The sequence below is a fragment of the Priapulus caudatus genome, unplaced genomic scaffold, assembly GCF_000485595.1.
Source record: "Priapulus caudatus unplaced genomic scaffold, Priapulus_caudatus-5.0.1 Scaffold225, whole genome shotgun sequence".
NCBI lineage: Eukaryota > Metazoa > Priapulida > Priapulimorpha > Priapulimorphida > Priapulidae > Priapulus > Priapulus caudatus.
Genome location: NW_014577286.1, coordinates 120,858 through 130,399, shown reverse-complemented (window position 1 = coordinate 130,399; position 9,542 = coordinate 120,858). Strand labels below are relative to the sequence as shown.

Here is a 9,542-nt window from a genome sequence, read left to right as displayed (position 1 = left end):
GAGGCGTCCTTAAATACCGAACACCCTCCCCCGCGTGCGATCTCTCCTTGATGGGCGGGGGGGGAGAGGGGGAGAGGGTTCGTGAAATACAACACCTGCCTCCCGGTTGGGCGATCTCTCCTTGATGGGCGGGGAGAGGGAGGAGGGCTCCTTAATACAACACCCTCCTCCCCCGCCGTGCGAATCTCTCCTTGATGGTGGGGAGAGGGCGAGGAGGGTTCCTTAAATACAAACACCTCCTCCCCGCGTGCGACTCGATCCTTGATGGGTGGGAGAGGGGGAGGAGGTCCTTAAATACAACACCCTCCTCCCATGCGTGCGTCTTCTCGATCCTTGATGGGTGGGGAGAGGGGGAAGGAGGTTCCTTTAAATACAACACCCTCCTCCCCGCGTGCGCGATCTCATCCTTGATGGGCGGGACGGAGGGGTAGGAGGGTTCCTTAATACCAACCAACCGCTCTCCCGCGTGCGGATCTCTCCTTGATGGCGGGAGTGGCGGCAGGGTGAGGAGGGCTCCTTAAATACAACACCCTGCCTCCCGGCGTGCGATCCTCTCCTTGAATGGGTGGGGGAGAGGGGGAGGAGGCGTCCTTAAATACAAACACCCCTCCTCCCGCTGTGCGATCTCATCCTTGATGGTGGGGGTGAGGGGGCAGGAGGCCTCCTTAAATACAATCACCCTTCTCCCCGCGTGCTGATCTCTCCTTGATGCGTGGGGGAGAGGGGAGGGACGGGCTCACTAATAAATACGACGACCCATCCTCACCGCGAGCGAGTCGTCCTCCACACCTCCCCTCCCCATCCACACTTCTTCTCTGCGATACAGTACTACCAGTCGGCATCTTGGCACCCCTCCTCACTGGCATCCTTCCTCAAGCACCGAGGGTAGGCAACCCTGCTACGCGTCCAGCCCGCTGTACAACAGCCCCCACGGTCCACTGTCGAGAATGCCTCGCCTGTATCACACCACTCCACGTCCATGTAGAAGTCCTGCGCTGTAAGCAACACAGCTCCCACGTCCATGTAGAAGGCCTCGCGTCATCACGCAGCCCCCACGTTCCATGTAAGAAGCCCCGCCTGATACACACCAGCTCCCACGGTCCACTGTTATGAAGCCTCGCTGTACCACCAGCCTACCCACGTCCATGTAGAAGCCTCGACTGTACACACCAAGGCTCCCACGTCCATGTAGGACAGCCTTCGCCGTGTACACCAGCCCCCACGTTCATAGTAGGAAGCCTCGCTGTTACACAGCTCCCACGTCCATGTAGAAGCCGCTTACACCAGCCCCACGGTCCAGTGTAGAGAGCCCTCGCTGTACACACAGGCTGCCCAGTCCATGATAGAAGCCTCCGCATTACACCAGGCCCACGTCCATGTAGAAGCCCCGCCTGTACACACACCAGCCCCCCGTCCACTGTAGAAGCTCGCTGTACACACCAGCCCCCACGTCCATGTAGAGCCTTCGCGTGTACATCCACCGAGCTCCCACTCCAGTAGAAGCCCGTGCCTGGCTGTGATGTGTGAGCCGGCTGGTAACTAGCGAGGGGGCTAGCTATAGAAACAAGGCAGATGGCTAAAGAGTTCTGGGTCGTGGTATCGATATGGAAGCGAAGGAGAAATTGCGATAGAGTTCAGAAGATGGTTAGGATAAAGATTACCTAGCGTAGACACTAGGATTACCGTAAACCTAGCGATAGGATTAGCGTAGGACTATAGTATCGGGGGCCAGGATAAAACTGCCGAGGAAAATGTTGGATTGTGTATAGGTAGACGCGAGGAGAGGCGCGATTATTATTTAGAGATTATGAAATCAAGGTGCGGAAAGAATGGGTTGGGAGGAATGAGAGAAAGCTGAGCGAGAAGAAAGAAACAGAGGAGAGAGGAAGAGTGAGAGAGAGAGAGAGAGAGAAGAATGAGAGAGAGAAGAGAGAGAGAAGAGAGGAGAGAGAGAAGAGAGAGGGAGGGAGACAAGAGACGGAGGTAGATAGATTGACAGATAGAGAAAAAGACAGAGCGATATATATATATATATATATATGGGTAGAGAAGGGGGCAGGGGTTGTTTGGCGCATGGAAGATTATGTGGCAGAGCAGAGAATTATTAGAAGAGAAGTGTGAAGAAGAAGAAGAAGAAGAAGAAGAAGAAGAAGCGTGGTTGTGGATTGTGAATGATATATTATGTGCTAGCATTCATTACATTCCCATCACATCGCTATGACAAATACGTTTGAAGCGTGCTCGCCTTGATAATGCGTCCTATAGTGAAACATCATCCTCTAAATGCAGATAATTACCTCATGAACTAGCGCTCGAGACGAAAATTAAGACTTCTAACCACTAAAGTAATAAATCAGACGCAAGCTTGTGATAATGAGTTCAGGGCTGTCGTTGATTTAGCACGCGGTCACTCGACCCCGTTCAATGTCCGCATCCGTAAAAAGAGCTGAAATGCCTTTTTGCGAGCAAAGTCCGTATATTAGACACGCGCTCGTGGTGCCATGTCGGTTTTTGCCGGCAATCCTTGTCTTGCTTTTAGATCACGTCATATTTTCGCGGATATATGACAAGCCTGTCGGGGGCCTTGATGACCCGATCCTCGCCAGTATTAGTCAGAGCCTCTCTTCCTGGAAGGCATTGTAATGCAAATCGGCACAAATACAGTGTTTATGTTTCTATATGACTTTCGAGGGGCTGATCTTATCGGTGACGTAGTAGGATCAATATTTACGCGTTATGGGTTCCCACGCGCACGAACACACACACACACACACGCACACGCACACGCACACGCACACGCACGCACACACGCACACGCAGTCACGCACACGCACGAACACACACACGCCCACGCGCACGAACACACACACGCATACGCAGTCACGCACAGACACACGCACACGCACACGCGCGCGCACACACACACACACACGCGCGCGCACACGCACGCACACACGCAGTCACGCACACGCATAAGCGGGTTCTATGCCTAAAAATCTATATAGTAGAGCAGCAGGGCCATGAGATCATATTTATGATATAACATGGGATGTTTTACAAGAATAACTGTGAGATTTCGTTGGCAGAGAATTATATTACAGTAAATATATTACGTGTCACATGGGCGAGCATCCAGTCTGCCTTGCTCCTAATTTCTCTGCGCAGCCAAGTACATTCAAACTAACTCTGCTCCGGGCATAGCGAGGGGATTGAATCTACAGGATGGTAGTTTCTCTCCACTCACCTATATTTCCTTCTGAGACCAACTACGCATGGTCCAGCTATAGCGAGTAGAGTGGCCGGCCTGGCTCTATATGCAGTGGCCGCCGTCACCATGGCGAATGTCATGAGACAATGACGCACGTGACAAACGGCGCGGTGTCGCGACGGTGACGTGTTATGTTGTCGCGCGGGTGACGTCGCCAGCCGCGCTGTCAAGCTAATGAAAGCACATCACAGGTCGCTGTTATTTTTATGCCCATTCGTGCCAATCTTCGACCCCCCCTCGTTCGCCAGTAATGAGTGCCGTAACTTGGCCCGTCGTTTCCCGCACCTGTACGATCGCCTGCGCGCTCGGGGGGGGGGCCAGCGGCGATTCTCCGCAGTCATTTTTCTTCCTTGTACCGACGTTACGGGCGTGCGCATGCACGTACGTAGTCGCTGGGCCGGCCGCCGCGCGACAGCAGAATCAGCTAACTACACGGCCGTGCCCCCTGCTCAGCGTGGTTCGCCCATGCTCGTAACCCTTTGGTTACGGATGGATGCCCGAGGCAGACAGATGTAGCGGGCCGGCGGTCACGTGACGGCGGCAGGCAGCCGACTGGTTGCATAACCGTGCTATGAGCCGGAGGGGTAGCAGGGTGCTAGCGAGCATCTTGCCTGTGTGCTGGGGGATGAGCTGCGGTTTGACAGCGATAGTCTATTAGTCGGCTCATATCTACGTGTGTGTGTGTCGGTGGGAATTATCGAGAGAGCGCGAGAGAGAGAGCGAGAAAGAGCAATAGAGGGGAAGGGTAGAGAGATGAGCAAGCGAGACTGAGATTGAACGCTGGTAGTGCATACGGAAGGGAAAGTTCTACGCAGTCTCCGTGCTTGCACGCAACAGGACACCGGTTGTCATCATCGTATACTCGGATAGCATTACCCGTGCTGGGATTGTCAACTGTCGCCAGACGTTGACACGTTGATTATAGTGTCGTCCGTGCGTGCGTTCGTCCGTGCGTGCGTTCGTCCGTGCGTGCGTCCGTGCGTGCGTGCATGCGTGCGTGCATGCGTGCGCGCGTATGTGTGCATCTGTATATGGATTCTAACCGTGGTGTGTTGCCGTGTAAGCATGGAACAGCATCAGGTGAGCTACTGCTACTGCTAGTCGTGTCTGTTTCTTAGCGGGTTTTGGTTCGCATAAATTTTCAACGCTTCTGATTTTATGCCTAGTCCACCGAGAATCGATCAGATTTAATACGCGGATATTGATTTGTGTTGCTTCAACGTGTTAACGGCAGTGTTTCGGTTTCGATCGGTATTACTGTACATATTAAAATGATGCCACTCGATTACATTACCGAATCGAAATACGTTTTAGTGGTTGCTATTGGAAACTTGAGTTTTTCATTTATATAATATAAATTGGGTGGCCCATATTAATTTATAATATAAATCGGGTATAATATATAAATTATATATTATAAAAGTGGGTGGTGTACGCTGTAATAATTTTCAGTGTGTCAATTCGCATAAATGTAAACTTTTTTATTCGGTATTTCAGTTTTTCGGTATTTTTATTCGTTTTTTAAAGATTTTATTTGTAATCATTCGCTAATACTGGTAGTGGGAAGCGATTTCTTATCGAGTCATAGTATTAAAATTTTCAACATATAAATTACGTATTTGTTTGATAGAATTTCCATTTTTTTTGTATTCGTTTTTGGTTTTATCGATTGCAAGGAAAAATGCTGAATATATTCCCTTCTATCGTGGCTTTCATTAGTTACGAATCAAATATGTAGGACATTAATATATTCATGCAGTACTGCATCGTTGTGTTTCGGTGATTTATTAAGAAAATTGGTGGAGAATAAGCGTATCATGAGAAATATATTCATTAATTGAAAATTCAGTAATGTATATTTGCTTCCTGGCGCCATTAGATATGATACGCAGTCAAGTGTGCTGCTTTATTTTCTGAAGGCAGTGAGCATTGCGAGAAGTACAGTAAAATTCCGGCGCTATATAATCATGTGATATAAAATAACATCAAATATCTGCTAACATAGCCCGAATTGGGGGTTCGTCTTGTTGACCTTATACGGAAGAAAGCTAGTCTCACCTCCGCAAAAACAGGTTATCAATTTTTCCCTTTTTTTTTTATTTCACTCGGTGTTTGTCGGGGACAGTTATAAATCTACAAGGATAATTGTCGGATTTGTCGCGGACAGTCAATTAAGATGGTCAGTTTTGTTCGTTGAAATTATCAGAATTCCTTCTCGAATCGTCTAAATTCTGCGAAGTCGCATGTTTTCTCGTTTCATACGGATAATCGTAATTAGCTTGATACGGTGTGGTTTGCGCTACGTGTGTGGCCATTATTTCATTTCGTCGGCAAAATGAAAAACCAATTTATTTTGCCTAAAGATTCTCGCGTAAAACTTTTAACGAATGCGAATATTATTGTGAGAAAATAAACTGCGCGCGTTTTTGTGTGCCGAAATAAAATTGATGCGATTGTAAAAGTGTGTATGTGCCCTGTGCTGTGCTGACACAACAGCCACCCAGCACCCAAGACAACCTGTTGTGTGTGCCTTGATTTTGTGTGTGTGTGAACGACAACATAAATAACCAAAAATTGCCCCACCCCACCCACCACGACCCAACAACCACAACCAAAGGAACTGTGTGTGTGACACGCACAAACTGTGTAGAATGTGTGACCCGCATGACTGTGCAAACCTGCAAACCATTGAAGGTGTCTGAACAATGTGTTCTGCAACAACAACAAACACACACATGGTACTGTGATGATCTCTTGTCGTGCGTTGTGTGTGTCTGTGTGTGCGTCGCGTAGACCCGTTGAAAGGCGACCGTGTATGAGCATAGTGTGATGTGATCGCTCGCACGCACCAACCCAAACAAACCTGATGGTGTGTGTGTCTGTGCACCCAACTGATGTGATCCGATGAGAACACCCTGTTGCGTGCGTGCAGTGCGTTGCTCGTGCGTTGACAAACAAAACACAGTTCCCACAACCAACGACCAAACACAAACCGGACTGGCCCGCATGCTGGGCCGTGCGTGGCAGTGCAGTGCGGCGATGTATGTGTGACAATATGTGCATGAGTCTGCTGTGTCTGTGTGCACTGTGTGTGTGTGTGTGTGTGAAAACGACGATGTTGAGCCAACACAAAAAAACACACGACACCACAGTGTTGATGCTGTAGGTGTGGCAGACCACCCACAACAGCAACCAGGACAACGAAAAGCATGTGACTGACTACCTGTGTGTGTGCGTGTGAAGTGTGAGGACGCCCACATACACACAAACAGCTGTGCGATTAGTGTCTGAGTGATGTATATAGTCGACGTGGTGTACAGCGTGAGTATGCGTAGTGTGCGTGTGTGCGTGGTGCATAACGTGTGTGTGCGTTGAACAGTGTGCGTGCAAAGACCGAAAACAAAAGTAGTTAGCTGTGTGTAGAGATGTGTTGTGATGGTCTGTGAAACAGCCGACACAACTGTGTGGATAGTGTGTGGGCGTTGTGTGAGGCCCGCACAAAGGGCACGGAGCAGCAAACAATGATTATCTGACTTGGGTGTTGACCCACCCGCGCGCACAACACGGACAGGGCGCCGGGCCCCACCCTGCGACCCCCGCCAGCGCCACGGATGGGCCCCAAAGACGCGTGATGTGCGTGCACAAGGCCAGGCGAAAGGCCCACATCCTGTGCTGGTGTGTGTGATGTGTCGGATGTAATGTGTGTGGAGACCCGCACCCAACCCCAAAAAAGAACGTCGACGGTGTGTCATGCTCTTGGGATGTGTGAGCACAGGGAAAAAGAAAAAATGTGTGATGTGTTGGGTGTAGAATGAACCAGAGAAAACAAAAAAAATAAAACCACCGGCACAACCAGCAAAATGTGTTGTGTGTTTGTGTGTTTTGTGGGCGTGTTGTGCGTGTGTGCGTGTGTGTCTGTGTGTGCGTGCGTGTGTGTGTGTGTGCTCCTCAGCCTGTGTGTGACGCGATGTGATGATGGATGTGTGTGGTGGTGTGTGCTCGCTGTCGTCCCACCGGACGACTGTGCCGCCGTCGGCTGCTGTCTGTCGCTGCTGTAGTGTGTGTGTGGTGTATGTGCACTGTGTGTGTATGTGTGGTTGTTGCCATGTGTGTGTGTCTGTGTGTGTCTCGTTGTGCGTCGCCGTGCCGTGCTCATGGTGTCGTGTGTGTGTGTGCTCTGTGTGCTGTGTGCGGTGGTGTGTGTCTGCTGCGTGTAGTGCGTGCGGTGTCATGGTGCTGTGTGTGTGGTGTTGTTTGTGTGTGTGTGTGGTGTGTGTGTGTGGTGTGTGTGTGTGTGTGTGTCTTGGTGTCGTGTGATGTCTTGTGTGTCTGCGTGGTTGCGTGTGTGTTGCTTGTGACGTGCGTGTGTGTGCATGAGTGGCGTGCGTTGCGTGCGTACGTTGCGTGCGTGCGTACGTGTGTTGCGTGTGTGCGTAACGTCGCGTTGCGTGCGTAAGTTGTGTGCGTTGTATGAGTACATTGCGTCGATTGTTGTGCACCGTGGTGACGTGTGTGTGTGTCGATGCGTGTGTGTGCATGGCGTGCGTGTGCGTGGTATGTGTGTGCGTGGTGTGGTACGTGTGTTGCGTGCTTGGTGTTGTGTTGCGCAGTTACGTGCTACGAATTGATGCGACAATTGCCATGCACAGACCGCTATGAATCTTTTAATATTAGCGCCTGGTGTACTGTTGAGTGCCTTACAAAATAATTGTTGACGTTAATAGTGCCCAAGAAGACGATCGTATTTCCTCCTTTCCATTTATAACTACTGAGTACTGTAATAATCACCAGGAACACGTTTACAGTTATATTATATATATATTAATATATATATATATAATATATATATATAATATATATAATATATATAATATATATACCACGCAACACAGACACACACACACACACACACACACACACACACACACACACACACACACACACACACACACACACGCATACACGCACATATATATATTGTTTTAATGGGTTCTTGATAATATCAAGAGTACATAATAGAGATCTATCATAATATCTATATCAATCACTAGCTCTGGTCCGTGAATAAATTGTACCCATATTTTAAGAGGCAGCGAAAACTTGTGCCGTATTTTATATAGACATCCCGTTCGCTGTAACTGTTTGCATTTCCTGTCTTCGCGTTTCGCTGTAGTACGTGTTAATTCACCAGACAACTGTTATACGTAACGCAACTATCAGCGTATACATCACACATCACCACCTGCGATGATGACCACCTCCGTAACTCGTTCTCATATATGCGAGGGAGGATCTTGCTATACTTAGGTGGTAGCAACACCTCACCTGTACTCTCCCTTCATCTGTGATAACGGCGTACCTATGAGTCGCCCTCGTACGGGATGGCCACACCGCTAACATATCTACATTTCGTAGCAACATTTCACCTGTTTTCCCGTGATAAACCCCTCTCCGTACTCATCCTCCCGCAGTCCTACGGACCAGTGTAGCTACTAACGCACGATGAATTTTACCTGTTATAGCAAGACAGGACTGCCGCCCTTCCTTCGGAAATAAACACCTATCCTAAAATAATTTGGGAGTAATAGCATCGTGTCGTGAATCGGATCATAATTAAATAATAAAATCATAAGTCATAGTATATCAAATCTTAAGTAATAGAATCATCGTCATTAATATGAGGCGCTGTCCGAGACATTGTATATCTATCAGTGATCGATGATTATTTGTTCCTGGTTATTGGATAGGTAGCAGGATTAGGTAACGACTACCGGGTATGCTTGTGTGCTCCTGGTTGTGTAGTGTTAATAGCAGAATGACCCCTGACATGCGTGTGAGCATGTTTGTTTGTGTGTGTGTGGGCTGAGGCAGTCTGTTCCTTAAGAAATCCTTTTTAATCACAGACCTGTCAAAATGTAATGAACACGGAAATGACAACGGCATAATTGGGTGTCTTCATTCTCCGCCACGCCCATGGTTTTAATCATGACAAAAACCTTGTCCTACGTCCAAGAATTAGGTATGAAATAACGAGTTGTTAGCTGTGGCTTTTGTGTGCACTATAATTAATTGATGTGTTTCGGTGGAATTATAGCTAGGGTGGCCAGGTATCGTTAACTACTCTAGTTTTTAGGCTAATATATTGTGTTAGCTGTCGTTAGGCTCTGTAAGAGCGAAGAAAAGAGAAAGACAGAGTGAGTGAGAGATATAGAAAGACAGAACGGTAGACACGCAGACAGACAGACAAACGTACGCATAGGCAGGTGGGGTGGGG

General features: G+C 48.7%; 1 long non-coding RNA gene across 1 annotated transcript in view; it reads left to right on the top strand.

Annotated features, from left to right (window-relative positions):
* The first annotated feature begins 4,262 nt into the window (after positions 1-4,262).
* LOC106807608 overlaps positions 4,263-9,542 on the top strand; it is a 66,698-nt gene continuing 61,418 nt past the window's right edge. The window contains exon 1 of the long non-coding RNA XR_001393685.1: positions 4,263-4,348. This is a non-coding gene — a long non-coding RNA (uncharacterized LOC106807608). The remainder of the gene's footprint in view (positions 4,349-9,542) is intronic.